Below are 14,751 nucleotides of genomic sequence, written 5' to 3' on the forward strand. Positions count from 1 at the left end.
CTGAAACTTTTCCAAACTCTAAATCACTTATTATTAGTTCTTCAGACAATGTGTATATATAACCAGAGTCTGAACAGCAAGGCAGCCTGGAAAATGGAGTGCCGCAGTAAGTAGTGAGTACTCACGCCTGGGCTCTGTCCATCTGATAGTCATTTACCTACTTTGGCTTCTGCTGCTTCATTCGAAAGATAAGGGATGAGCAGAACACCATAGCTCTCCCGTATTATAGGAAAGTCCTAGCATTACCATATTAGTAATAATAACAATACCAAATATTTTTTGAGCACTTACCTTTTTCCAGACACTGCTAAGTGCATTTTTTCCTTATCTCATTTAATCTTCACAAGAACCTTTTATGGTAGGTATTAACATTAGCATTATCCTACTTTTCAATTAGGGAAAATGAAGTCGAGGGAGGCTGAATAACTTGCTAATGTTACTCAATAGTAAGTGGTTTCCATTAATGTTCCAGGCATGATTTGGTTTGATTGTGTTTCTCAGAGTTCATGTGTTAGAAATTTAATCCCCAATGCAGCAATATTGAGAGCCCCCATGAATGGATTACTGCTGCTATCTCTGGAGTGAATTCCTGATAAGTTCTTTCCCCTCTGCTTTTTCTCTGATCCAGGTGATGCCTTCTCATCCTGTCAAATACAGCAGGAAGGCCCTCAAGAAATGCAGTCCCTCACCTTGGACCTCCCAGCTGTCAGACCCATGAGTCAGATCAACTTCTAATACATATGCATTACCCAGGCTCTGATATTATGTTAAGGCAGCACTAAATGAATAAATCATGAGTCAGATTTTTATCTCCCTAGCCCCCTCATTTCCCTTGAAGGTAGGCAAGACCATCTAAATTTCTGTAGTTGGTGAAAGGTAAACTTAATTTTTTTTTTTTACAAGAGCACAAGTCCATCTTTATTTGTTCTCCATTAGTTTAAATCCTTGAGGGGTACAGCATCACGTGGGTTCTGTGTCCAATGGCCTTAGCAGGAAGGTTGCTTCATAATTTGGCCCAAACCATGCCGTTGTTTCCGTGGCAGGAGTTACCTTTCCCCAGATGACTCTGGTTTTGTTTGGTTTGCCACCCGGAGTCATTGTGTTGTTTTGCTTTGAACACACACACATATCTATTGCCCAAGCAGAACTCAGTTTCATCTCTGGCATAAACACCTTCAATTTTTAGAAGAGCTGTGTGCTCCCTTTGGTTTCGGAGACTCCGCTTATAGCCAGCAAAAATGGCTTTGCACCACAGCCTTCCAGACATATCTGCCTTTTGAAGTCCTGTTCCCAGCAGGCCTCCACAGGCCAAGATGGCGGAAAAAGCAGTGATATGTCATTTTGAGTAGGCGTTTGAAAAGTCTATGTGTGACATCTGCCCCAGTTCTTTTTTCAGCCACCATAAGTGTTTCAGATACTGATGTCAGCTTTGTCAGCTTGAGTTCTGGAATGGGGACAATGCAGGGTAGAGACCCCAGCCAATCTACCCTGGACATGCAGTGTGCACAAGAAGTAAATCTTTGCCTGTTTGGTGGTGGTTTATTACTGCAGCATGACTTTGGACACCAGGTACTACTGACTCTAAAACCCATAAAATTAACCTCTGTTGTGCGCAAAATTGTGTCATTCTCTTCTCTAGGTTTCATCTGTTGAAGCCCGAATCCCCAGTAACTCAGAATATGACTGTATTTGGAGACAGGGAGATTAAATTAAAACAAGACAGTTAGGGTAGGCCCTAATCCAATCTGACTAATACCCTTATACAAAGAGGAAATTTGGTCAGATAAAGAGACACCAAGGGTCACCTTCACAGAAGAAAGGCCAAAGGCAGCCATCTGCAAGCCAAGGAGAGAAGCCTCATGAAAAAAAATAGACCTGCTAATACCTTGATCTTGGACTTCTCTGCTCCAAAACTATGAGAAGATAAATTTTCTGTTGTTTAAGTCACCCTTTCCGTGGTATTCCATTATGGAACCTGTAGCAAACTAATGTAACCACTATCCATTTCCTTCTAGAAAAGATATCACTTACTAGCCAGGCAAAGTTATGCCCTCTTGCAGTCCCAACTACAAAGGAGGCTGGGCAGGAGGCTTGTAACTTTGAGGCCAGCTTGGGTAACTTAGCCAGACCCTGTCTCAAAATAAAAAAGTCTAGTGATGTAGTTTGGTGGTAGAGCACAGCTGGGTTAAATCCCTGTATCCATCTCCACAAAAAAATAAATAAATAAATAAAAACCAAAGATATCACTAATTACTGAGTCATTAAGACCCTAAAATATAGATTTCAAATGTAACTCACACTATGATCTATAGACTTTTCTATAAACTTTTTTTTTTAAAAAAATAAGAGATTTACCCAGAAACTTTACCAAGTACTGCTAACTTTATCTGGTATCAGATACTATTACCACATCTCTGCATATGAGTGCCTTTTTTTTTTTTTTCCTTTTCTTTTCTTTTTACAGTACTAGAGTTTGAACCTGAGGGTACTGTACTACTGGCTACATCCCCAGACATTTTTTTTTTTGTTTTCAAATTTTGAGATAGGGTCTCAAGCAGTTACCCAGGATGGCCCAGAAATTGTGAGCCTCCTGCTTCAGCCTCCTGTGTCCCTGGGATTGCAGACCTGCACCATTATCGTGAGGCTGGCCATGCCTCGCCAGGGTAATTTTTTCCTGTCCAGGAGGGGATAAACCACCTGAAATAATTAGTAAAGAAATAAAAGACAGAGTCAGAATTATAGTTTAAAGGGAGTACCTGATAGGTCCAGCCCACACAGAGCTGGAGCTGAACAACTAGAAAATGGCTCTGATAGTTTTCTTTAAGGGAGCACATCAAAAGCAAGGAAAAGATTTCAGGGGTGGAGTCTTGCTTCATGATGTCTTGTCGTCAATAGGTTGATTGGCATCTTGGCAGGCCACACCCATCTCTGAGAGGCTGTGTGGCTATCTGGCTGCAGTAGGTCACCCCCATCTCTGGTGCTGTGTGTGACCTTTTAGGCAGAGCTGAATAGAAATTCGCATGTATCTGGATGGTCTTAACCAGTGGAACTGCCACTAGAAGTTCCCAAATACCAGATTTTCCTATTCAGTGGGCTTCCATGCTGATTTGGTCCACACATAGTCCACGATGACTCTCAACACACCACTGTACCCAGCTATACAAATTTATTTTTGCTGATATCACTGTGTGCTTGGGCATCAAATATTGCTGAAATTCTAGCAAATGTATGTAGTGTTTTCAAAGGACAGAATTATGACAATTTCATGTATGAATCTTAATTGGGTCTATTTTCAATTCCAAAATTGGGCAAGTTAATTCCATAAAATAGAACAAGTGTTCTGATGGGCTGAGCAGAAGAGATTGGTTTTATACACAGTGAATGGCTTTTTTAAAACATCAGAAACATGCTGGCGAATGAGATCAAATTATATCATCCATGTTCAGAGAAGACATACTGAGCCCCACTGTTATGTATAATGATAATATACCAATGAAATAATTTTTAAAAATCAGAAACAAAGAGGAAGAAACAATTGGTCATTCAAAGTTATTTCCTTGTAATGCAGGAACAGGAAACAGAACAATAGAAAAATGACAGGTTAAAGCAGGTTACTTCAGGTTACCTTTATATGGGTAAGGATTAAGGCAAAGGGAACTTCATTATCATGCCAGGTGAAACTGGCCTGGTTGGGAAATTTGGCTGTTTTCTCTCTACTCCGATTTCTTGGAAGGTCAGATACCAACTTAGTTCTGGTTTGGTGACATGGAACTTTAACATGAGTGACTTTATTTTTATTTTTAGTCTGGTCTGTTGGGACCCAGGGTAGGAGCTTAGTCTAAGACAATGGCTTTCTCCAAAAAATGTTTATTTTACAACACTCACATTAACTAAATTTCAAAAAAGAAAGATTGCACTGCAGTAATGATGGTCCTGAATATCTTAATTCCCTGCTATTCTATATTGGGAATGTATACATTTTCTAAGATGACACTGTTAAAGCAATCTATAATATTTTCGCATCAGCAATTAACTGAAGAAAATTAAAAGTGACTTAATAGCTTTCATGTTTAGTAGCACTTCTTTAAGGCAATTAATTCTCTAGATCTTTCAGAAGTTCCCTAGGTGGCTACACTCTGGAGGACACTAAGTCCTCAAGTGCTTCAAGCACAGTCTGAAGCCCTTCATAAACAGGTGCTATAAGAAAAATGGCAATAATAGCCATGTGAAGTTGGCCTCTGTGGGCTTTACCCCAGCAATACTCCAGTGATTTGCTCTATTATATGGAAAAAGGGGATTTCGCAGATGTAATTTAAGGTTAGTAATTATTAGGGGTTTAAAAAAAAACATAAAGCCCTAATCCCCAATCCCTGTGACCTTATTTAGATGATCCATTTAAGATGATGACTTTTTTTAATATTCATTTTTTAGTTGTAGTTGGACACAATACCTTTACTTATTTACATTTATGTGGTGCTGAGGATCAAACTCATGGCCTCGCATAGTGCTGGGCAAGCACTCTACCGCTGAGCCACAACTGTAGCACCTAAAATGATGACATTTTAATAGCCAGATTGCAGTGGTGCAGTGCCTGTAATCCCTGCGGTTTGGGAGGCTGGGGCAGCAGGATCCCAGGTTCAAATCCAGCATCAGCAAAAATGAGGTGCTAAGCATCTCATTAAGACTCTGTCTCTAAATAAAATACAAAATAGGGCTGGGAATGTGGCTCAGTGTTTGAGCACCCCTGAGTTCAATCACCAGTTTGTCCCCCACCAAAAAAAAAAAAAAGATGATAACATTACAGAGGGCTCTGATCATACATGACTTGTGTCCTTATAAAGAAGGGGAAATTTGTAAAGACAGGTACCCATAGAGGGAAGACAATATGAAGACACCATCTTCAATGTGATAATACTGTCTACCAGCCAAGGAATGCCCAACCCTACCTGAGCTGTGGAGAGAGGCACAGAACACATTGATTCAACCCTGCTAATACCTTAATTTCAGACTTTTAAATTCCAGAACCATGAGATGTTATTTCTGTTGCTTAAACCACCCAATTTTTGATATTTCATTATGGCCGCCATAGCAAATTAATGTTCTAATTGATTGATTTTAAATGAAACTAAAAGGGAGATTAGTGAGCATACGTTAATCATAAGTGCCCTTTAAAAACATTTAAAAGGGTTTTCTTCAACTGGAAGGAGTTGAAAGATTCAGGCTAGAGAAGGACATGATGTACCATTGCCACAAGCAAGGAACTGAGGGAAGCTTCTAGGTGGTGGGAGCATCACAGCAAAAACATGCAGATTCAGTCTAGCCGTGGCAGGAATCGGAATTCTACCAACAACCCAAGTGAGCCTGGAAGTAGATTATTTCCCAGAACCTCCAGACAGAAAAGCCTAGGCCAAACAGCACCTTGACTGTGAACTTTAATTCCCTCAGCAAGAGAACCTGTTACACCCATGTAGACGTCTGATAGAACTATGATGTAATAAATGGGTGTACAGATGCGTACTGAATCTGTGTGTTCTGCATCCATAGACTTAATCAAGCATGGATTAAAAATATTCAGCAAAACACTGTATCTGTACTAAACAGGTATGCACATTTTTTCTTATTATCTGCATAGCATTTCCATTGTATTAGGCATCCTAAGTAATCTAGACATGACTTACATTTTATTTATTTATGCATTTGTTTATTTATACTGGGGACTGGACCTGGGGGCACCTCTGCCTTTGAGCTACATCCCTAAACCTTTTTAAAAAATATTTTTTTAGGTGTAGATGAACACAATACCCTTATTTTATTTATTTTTATGTGGTGCTGAGTATCAAACCCAGTGCCTCACATGTCTCAGGCAAGCACTCTGCCACTGAGCCACAATCCCAGCTCACAAACCTTTCGGTTTTTTATTTTGAGAAAGGGTCTCTCTAAGTTGCCTCAGCTAGCCTCAAACTTGTAATCCTCCTGCCTTAGCCTCCCAAGTTGCTGGGATTACAGGTGTGGGCCACTGTGCTCAGCTGAGAAGATTTAGACTATACAGGAAGAGGTATGTAAGTTATATATAAATCCTTTCCCATTTCATATAAGGGACTTGAGCAGGCACAGATTTGGGTATCTATGGGGGTCCTAGAATCAATCTCCCATGGATACAAAGGGATGACTGCAGGTTTAAGCCACTGTTTAGGATCATTTGTTCAGTCATAGAAAACAAATATAGTACACCATACCTAGCAAGCTTGACAGTGTGATTTTCTCACTGGTCACCATTCTAAGTATTTTACATTAAAAGACAAAACAAACAAAAACCCACAGCATTGCCATGGAGCTGTTGTTCTAAAGTAATAAAGATAAGTTCACAGTGGGAAATTTTGTGATATCCTAGGAACAAGAGCCATATAACAGACAGACAATAAATAGAACACTCTAGTCAAGAGAAAGCAGAACAGACAGAATGGGAATTTAAAATAAATATCTCTATAAAGATAAGGAAGAATATTGGGGACATGAAGAGGCAATTGCAAAGAATCATTTAGCAATACTGAAAAAAAAAAACAAATAATGCATGACGATCCTAATGTAGTATGGAGCAGTTCCTCAGCCCCCCTGTGAGAATGGACATGAAAACCACTCTCAGTAGGGCTTGAAAGGCTGAAAAAGAGAACAACAACAAAAATATCTTTAGAGGAATATAACCTGAATTTTCTCTTAAGTAGGTCTTTTAAGAATAGGAGTTCTTCCTGGATATGGTGGCACATGCCTATAATTCTCATGACTTGGGAGGCTGAGGCAAGAGGATCACAAGTTCAAAGCCACCCTCAGTTATTTGGCAAGCCCCTGTCTCAAAAGAAAAATTAAAAGGCCTGGGGAGGTAGGTCAGGGATAGAGTGCCTCTGGGTTTAATTCCCACAACCACAAAAAGTGTTTATGGACGGGGGTTCTTAAATAGGAATTAAGAAGTATCATATTCAGTTTATTCTTCATCCTAAGTATTCCACTGTGTTATTAAGCATAAATAAGCCCATTAGGTATATGCAGAAATATTCTAGCTAAATCTTTATCTTAGTCTTATGTCACCCATGACCAAGCCCCAGTTCTTGGGTAGACTCACAATTGCCATAGCTCACAAAAGATGTAATAGTGAAATCAGAGGAGGGCAAATAAAATAATCAGGCAGAAGCACTGAGCAAGTGGGGCTACTCATTCTCCAAAGTCAAGTCTCAGCCATCTTTCAGCCCCTGTTCTCCTCCTCTCTGCAGAGCTGGTCCCAGCGGCAGTGCTGAGGGTCAGCAGGGGGATCCAGCATCCCTGCAGCTGCCCCCCGCTCCCCCTCATGCTCTTTTCCTTCCCTTGAAGGAGAGACGAGCCAGGCCCAAGACTGAGTGCCATTAGTGACCTGTCTAGAGCCACAGTAAAGGAGGGTTGGGGATCAGGATGGTGAGCAGACATCCAACCAAGGTCGAAGCCAGCAGTCTGATACAAAGCTAGCTGGCTCAGGCAGAGTGGGCCGAGTCTGCCAAGTCCAGATCAGGAATCAATGAATAGGAAGGTCACAATTACAGTAACTAGTGAACCAAGTAGGAAATGGACTAGATTTGCATCGACAGATGTGGCAGTTTTTTCTAGAGACTAATGAGGCGTTTAGAGGATAGATGAGCAATTTGGAACATTGCCCCTTGAGCCACAGCTCAGTGGAGTAAACTACACCACTTTAGAAAAACTTGCCTGATACTGACTTCCCAGTCGGCCTGGAAATGGGGGCCGTCCTCTGTTCTTAGATTTAGTTTAATTTAGTTTTGTTTTTTCCACATTCTTTTATTGGTGCTTTATAGTAGTACACATTGCTGGGATTTGTTGTTACTTATCTGTACATGCACACAGTATAACGATATAATTTCCCCCCTCCTTCCTTCCCTCCCACCTCTTGGTCCCTTCCCTTTATTGATCTCCCTTTGGTTTTTAGGAGATCGAACTCCATCTTTCTTTTCTTTTTTCCCTCTTTAGCTTCCACATATGAGAGAAAACATGTCCCTTAACTTTCTGAGTTTGACTTATTTTCTTAACACGATGATCTATAGTTCCATCCATTTTCCTACAAAGGATATAATTCCATTTTTCTTTATAGCCAAATAAAACTGGGTTGTGTAGATATACTACATTTTTTTAATCCATTCATTCATTGATGGACACCTAGGTTGGTTGTATAGTTTGGCCACTGTTAACCGTGCTGCTATAATCATGGGTATGCATGTATCCCTGTAATAGATGACTTTAATTCTTCAGGGTAAACACCGACAAGTGGTATGACTGGGTCCTACAGTGACTCCATGCCTAGTCTTTTGAGGAGCCTCCATACTGATTTCCACAGTGGCTGTATTAATTTACAGTCCCACTAAAAGTGTTCTTTTTCCTTTGCATCCTCTCCAGCTTTTATTATTATTTGCACTCATGATAACTGCCATTCTGACAGGCATGAGATGAAATCTCAGTGTAGTTTTGATTTGCAATTCCCTAACTGCTAATGATATTAAACAATTTTTTTCATATTTGTTGGCTATTTGTATTTCTTCTCTTGAGAAGTGTCTGTTTGATTCATTTGCCCATTTATTAATTCGATTATTTGATTTTGGTGTAAAGATTTTTTAAACTCTTTATATGTTCTAGATATTAATCCTCTGTCAGAAGATAGCTAGCAAAGATTTTTTTCCCATTCTGTGAGTTCTCTCTTCACACTCCTAATTGTTTCCTCTGCTGTGCAGAAGCTTTTTAATTTGATGCTGTCCCACTTATTAACTCTTGGCATTACTTGCTAAGCTCTAGGGATCCTATTGAGAAAGTTGTTGCCTGTGCCTAAAAGCTGGAGTGTTGACCCTGTTTTCCTCTAAGAGTTGCATAGTTTCTGGTCTGATTCCATTATGAGATGATTTTTGTGCAGCGTGAGAAATAAGGGTCTCATTTCATTCTTCTACATATGGATAACCAGTTGTCTCAGCACCATTTGTTTTAAAGGCTGTCTTTTCTCCAATATATGTTTTTGATTCCTTTATCAAGTATCAGATGACTGATATGTGTGGATTTGTCTCTGTGTTTTTTATTTTGTGCCAGTATTATGTAGTGTGGGATACCATAGTTTTATAGTATAATTTGAAGTCAGGTATTGTGATGCCTCCTGAATTGCTTCTTTATGGCTTAAAATACTTTGGCTATTCTGAGTCTTTTATTCTTCCAAATGAATTTTAGGAGTGCATTTTCTAGTTCAGTGAAGAATGTCATTGTTATTTTGATAGGGATTGAATTGGATTTCTGTATTGCTTTTGGTAGTATGTCCATTTTGACAATATTGATTCTGCCTATCCATGAACATGGGAGGTCTTTCCATCTTCTGAGGTCTTCTTCAATTTCTTTCTTAATGTTCTATAGTTTTTTTTTTTTTAAATTGTAGTTGTAGATGGAAAGAATGCCTTTATTTTATTTATTTTTATGTGGTGCTGAGGATCAAACTCAGTGCCTCACACATGCTACCAAGCACTCTGCCACTGAGCTACAGCCCAAGCCCATGTTCTACAGTGTTTATTGTAGAGGTCTTTCACATTCTTGGTTAGATTTATTCCTAGGTATTTAATTTTTTTTTGAGGATACTGTGAACGAAATTGTTTTCCTGGTTCCTTATGAGCAGATTCTTTGTTGGTATATAGAATGCTATTGATTTTTGTATGTTGATTTTGTAACCTGCTACTTTGCCAAATTGGTTTATTAGCTCTAGCAGTCTTTTGGTGGCATTTTATGGATCTTCTAGGTATAGGATTGTATTATCTGCACACAGTGATAATTTGACTTCTTCCTTTCCTATTTTTATCCCTTTTATTTCCTTCTCTTGCCTCGTTGCTCTGGCTAGAATTTCTAGCACTATAATAAATAAGAGTGGTAAGAGTGGACTTCCTTGTCTTTTCCCAGATTTTAAATGAAATGCTTTCAGTTTTCCTCCATTTACCATGAGGTTGGTTTGGGTTTTTTCATACACAGCCTTTATATGTCGAGGTAGGTTCTTCTATCCCTAGTTTCTTTAGTATTTTTGTCATGAATGGGTACTGTCAGAGGCCTTCTCTGCATCTATTGAGATTTTTATCCTTAATTCTGTTAATGTGATGGATCACATATGAGTTCATGAATTACATTTATTGATTTGCATTTCTGGAATAAAACTAACTTGGTCATGGTGTACAATCTTCTTAATATGTTATTGGACATGATTTGTTAATATTTTATTAAGCATTTTTTATCTAAGTTCGTCAGGGATATAGATCTATAGTCTTCTTTCTTTGATGTATCCTTATCTGGTTTTGGTATGAGTGTGATGCTGGTTTCATAGAATGAATTTGGAAGTGGTCCATCCCTTTCTATTTCATGGAATCATTTGAGAAATATTGGCATCGCTTCGTTCATGGCTTGGTAAAATTCAGCTGAGACTGTTCTTGGATTTTCTATCATGCTGTTCCACCAATTTTATTTGGAAGTCTAAGAGCATTTGTCACACCCTTTGGATGCCAAGCTGCCTATTTCCACCTGGGTGGTTGGATCCCTATTGCTCTGACTCTGACTAGGATGCCTCATGCTGCTGCTGCTGGGTGAGATGTGCTACAGACCAGAAACAAGAGAGAACATCCAGGACAAGAGAGGACAGCTCACGTTCCGTAAATCACAACAACTGTGAATAAAAGGGCACTCTTCACCACATTCTGAATGTAGACCTTCTTAGAATCCTAAACGTGGTCATTTATATCAAATAAAAATACTATATTTTGCATTACGTAATTACGTAAGAACTACTTGTGAAAATTTTACCAGTCTATTCATAGCTCAATATGAGAAGCACCTGAGCAAATACATGTATGAACGCTCCATAGTAGACTACTAAGTGAAATTAGAGTATTCTTGATATTATGTGAAGTTAATGCCCTGAAGAACAATTGCATATGGAATTTTGTTGACTTGGTGGGGGGTGTAAGGTACATCATCTCAGCACCCATTTCCCTGCCTTAGAGCACCTTTACTTCCTTTGGGGAATTATTTTACCCTGTTATAAGCAGTCTTAATGGTACAGTGTATGATCAGAACCTCTGTCTTCCCTTAGCCAAGGAATCTTTGTTGAGCCAAAGGTATCTCTCTCTTGGGACTTTACTAGAAAATTAAATTGAGGCAATGAAAACAGCTTTTGGAGCCTTCATTCTAATGTAAAGCCCAGAATGTGTCCTGCTGCCTACATATCTGGAAGTGTTTCTAAGTCTTACTTTGGGTCATTTTTTTTTTTTTTTTGGTCTTGTCCCACCTCACTCCCTCACCTTCCATCTATTTTGTAAGTTAACCACTCAAAAAATCTCTTTGGTTTTTGTTAATGCCAACAACAACAAACCGATATGCCCTCTGCAGAGTGCCATGGAATAACCACCCCAATACGGCATGGCTCCATGGACCTTTCAGTCCAGGATCCAGAATCCAGCAAATCAGGGGACCAGTACTTGCCTTTCCACTGACTTATTTTGTGATTCTGGGCTCATCATCCTGCCCTGCAGAGTGAGAAACAAAACTCTCATCCAGGCTGTTGTTAGAATGAAGTGAGCATTTTTGTGAAGCTTCTAGCATACCTGGAAAGAAAAATACAAAACAAAACCCTGTGAATTTCCATGACAAAGAGGTCATTAGTAAGAAAATTGGTGGTTTGACCAACCGATGCCAAGATGGAGTCTGAGGCAATCATTTAAAATCAAAGATACTATAATAATAATATTAATAAAATAATAATAATCAAAATACTTCCTGCCTTATAGTCATTGAAAGACAACTTCTATGCTAGAATGAGGAAAAACTTCATTCCATAAAACAGAATAAGTGTTCTCATGAACCAAGCAAAGGAGGTTGGTTTCATATACAGAGAAAGGCTGAAGAAAACAGAATCAGAACAAAGAGATTGGACATTTCAGTTATTTCTTTGTATGGTGGAGACAGTGAGATCTAATATTAGGAAAATAACTAACTGGTTAGCATCAGGAGGTTAACTAATTAAGGCAGAGGGAACTTTATTATCATGCCAGTTGAAACTGGCCTGTTTATAAAATTTCCCTAATACTTCTACAATTCTGACTTCTAGGAAGGTTAGGATAGTTTCAGCTTACTGACTTTAGCATGAGTGATTCCATTTTTTTTCTTCTTTTTTTTTTGGAACCAGAAACTGAGCCCAGTCTTAGTTTAACCACTGAGCCACATCCCCAGCCCTTTTTATTTTGAGACAGGTTCTCTTTAAGTTGCTTAGGACCTCACTTAGTTGTTGAGGCTGGTTTGGAATTTGCAATCCTCCTGCCTGAGGCTCCCAACCTTCCGGGATCATAGGCGTGCACTATTACTGAAACTTTCATTTTGATTTTTAATCTTGTTTAGAATCTTAATCCAAAACAATGGCCTCATAATGTTTATCTAATACTGTGCTAGAGAGAGGTCAGAATTACCAGTTCATGGATGAATTAATTCAAACAATGTTTCTTTGTTGACAATAAAGGTGACAAAAATTTCTATATAAATATAAAAGTTAAGTAACTTGCCCTGGAGTTACGTTTGCATTTTTATCACTTCAGTTCTTAACAGATTTAAACTGTTTATAATGAAATGAAAATCATTTCCTGCTTTATGCAAATGTTATTTTTTCCACCTGAAATAAGGAATAGACATCACCAGTTTTCAAAAGAAACTTTGTCTTGGTGAATAATACCAAACAGAACTGGCCTTTTCCTGGAACAATCAAGCTGGTGAGTGAAGGTTTTACCCTCTTGACTTGCCATGCTTTTTGCAAGTGAATGAGCGGAAGAGTCTTCAGGGCATATGTGAATTCTTGGCAGAAATCAAGAAAGCAAGAAGAACAAGTTGACTTCTTTTGAAAGAACAAGTTGACTTCTTTTGATCACTCTTACAACCAAGGATTTAAAATTTTTGCATTGGTGTAACAGTGGTTTTCTTTTTTCTTTAAAACATAAAATAATAATAATTTTTTTAAAAAGTATCCTACAGTGGGCTGAACTCTGTGCTAGACAATCCAGATCAGTGGGTCTAATAAAACCAGTTGCAGAATACAGCATTTAACATTTCATAAAGTTGAATCATATTATTCCTTAAAATGTTCACAGTAACCCTCTAAAAACTGTATTATTATCCCATTTTCCTGACCAGGTCTCTGCTGTTTGGTAGTTGTGTTTTTGTTTTTGCAATACTGGGGATTGAACTCAGCAGCACTCTACCACAGAGCTTCTCCGCGCATTATTTTTTATTGTGAGATGGGGTCATGTTAAATTACCCAGACTGGCCTCAAACTTGTGATAGATCTTCCTGCCTCATGAGTCATGGGTGAGCACCAATGTGTCTGGCTTGCTGTTGGATAGTGAACTGACATCTAAGATCAAATAGCTACTAACCAGCAACATTGGAGTTTAAATGTAGTTCTTTTGCTCTAAATATATCATTTTTTTTTCCACTGTAGTTTAACCAGCTTCCATTATTTGCTTTCCATTATAATTTTGGGAATAGATTCATAAAATAGCTACATAGAATGTAGCACCACAAGTCATATTAGGTATTAGGAGAAATCTCATGTCTCAGGCACTCAGATTTTTATTTTCCCCAAATCAAATAGACAGATGCAAGGATGACTGCCTTCAACAATTTTCTCTATTCAGGTTTTAAATGCAAAAGCTTCCTTCCTACCCCCACATTTCTTACAATTTTATAAGTTATTTACTAGGAGCAATGGAAGTCCATGTGAACACTTATGTTTCAGTCAAGTTTTACTGATGTCAACAGGGAAGGATCTAGAGGCCCAGCATGTTAAAGCTGAAAGAGATCCTCGATTGTCTAACCTGCTTCCCTTATTTTTACATTAGGACATCCAGGCAAATTGCATAATTTCTAAAGCTGCGGTGAATCCCAATCTACTAGACCCTAAGAGTATATAATTATTTGGTTTTTTGTTGTTGTTGTTTTTTGGGGGGTTTTTTGGTACCAGGAATTGAACTCAGAGGTACTGCACTACTAAGCTACACTCCCAGCCCTATTTTGTATTTTATCTAGAGACAGGATCTCACTGAGTTGCTAAGTGCCTCCCTCTGGCTGAGGCTGGCTTTGAACCCACAATCCTCCTGCCTTAGCCTCTGGAGCTGATGGGATCACAAGGCGTGCGCCACTGCGTGCAACTAGAGTATATATTTCATATTAAATTTATTTCTAAGAGTTTATTTGTGGTTCCAACTGCCACTTTGGTCTCTTTCCCCCAATATTTGTTTTTCATTCTTGGAAGCTACTTCTATAATAGCTGGTCTCAGATTTTCTTGTGGCGGCGTTTTAAAGAGACTTATTAACAAAGTAATAAGTGCCTGAAAAACTATCACTCAAACCAAAAGCAAAGGCCAGGACCTTAACCTGCTACAAATACCTACGCCGACCTCTCCAGCAGCCTCTCTCCCACCTTACCTCAGGCAACCATTTTTAAAACAGGTGTGTGCATCCAGAAATAGACCACTTAAATTCACATTCACTTTTGAGGTTTTTTTTTTTTTTTTTTGGTAGTGCTCGGGATTCAATCCAGGGCCTCATGCATGCAAGGCAAGCACTCTACCAACTGAGCTATATCCCCAGTCCCACTTTAGAGTTTTTTATTCACTTCTTCTTTTCCTCTCACCTGCCAAGTTTTCAGAAACTTTACCCCTC

At 38.9% G+C, this 14,751-nt stretch overlaps 1 pseudogene; it reads right to left on the bottom strand.

The window, feature by feature from the left end:
- Positions 1-937: 937 nt before the first annotated feature.
- The window catches only part of LOC114092903 (large ribosomal subunit protein eL33-like), a 67,621-nt pseudogene continuing 53,807 nt past the window's right edge, over positions 938-14,751 (bottom strand).

This window comes from Marmota flaviventris, chromosome 7 (assembly GCF_047511675.1).
Source record: "Marmota flaviventris isolate mMarFla1 chromosome 7, mMarFla1.hap1, whole genome shotgun sequence".
NCBI classification, from domain to species: domain Eukaryota; kingdom Metazoa; phylum Chordata; class Mammalia; order Rodentia; family Sciuridae; genus Marmota; species Marmota flaviventris.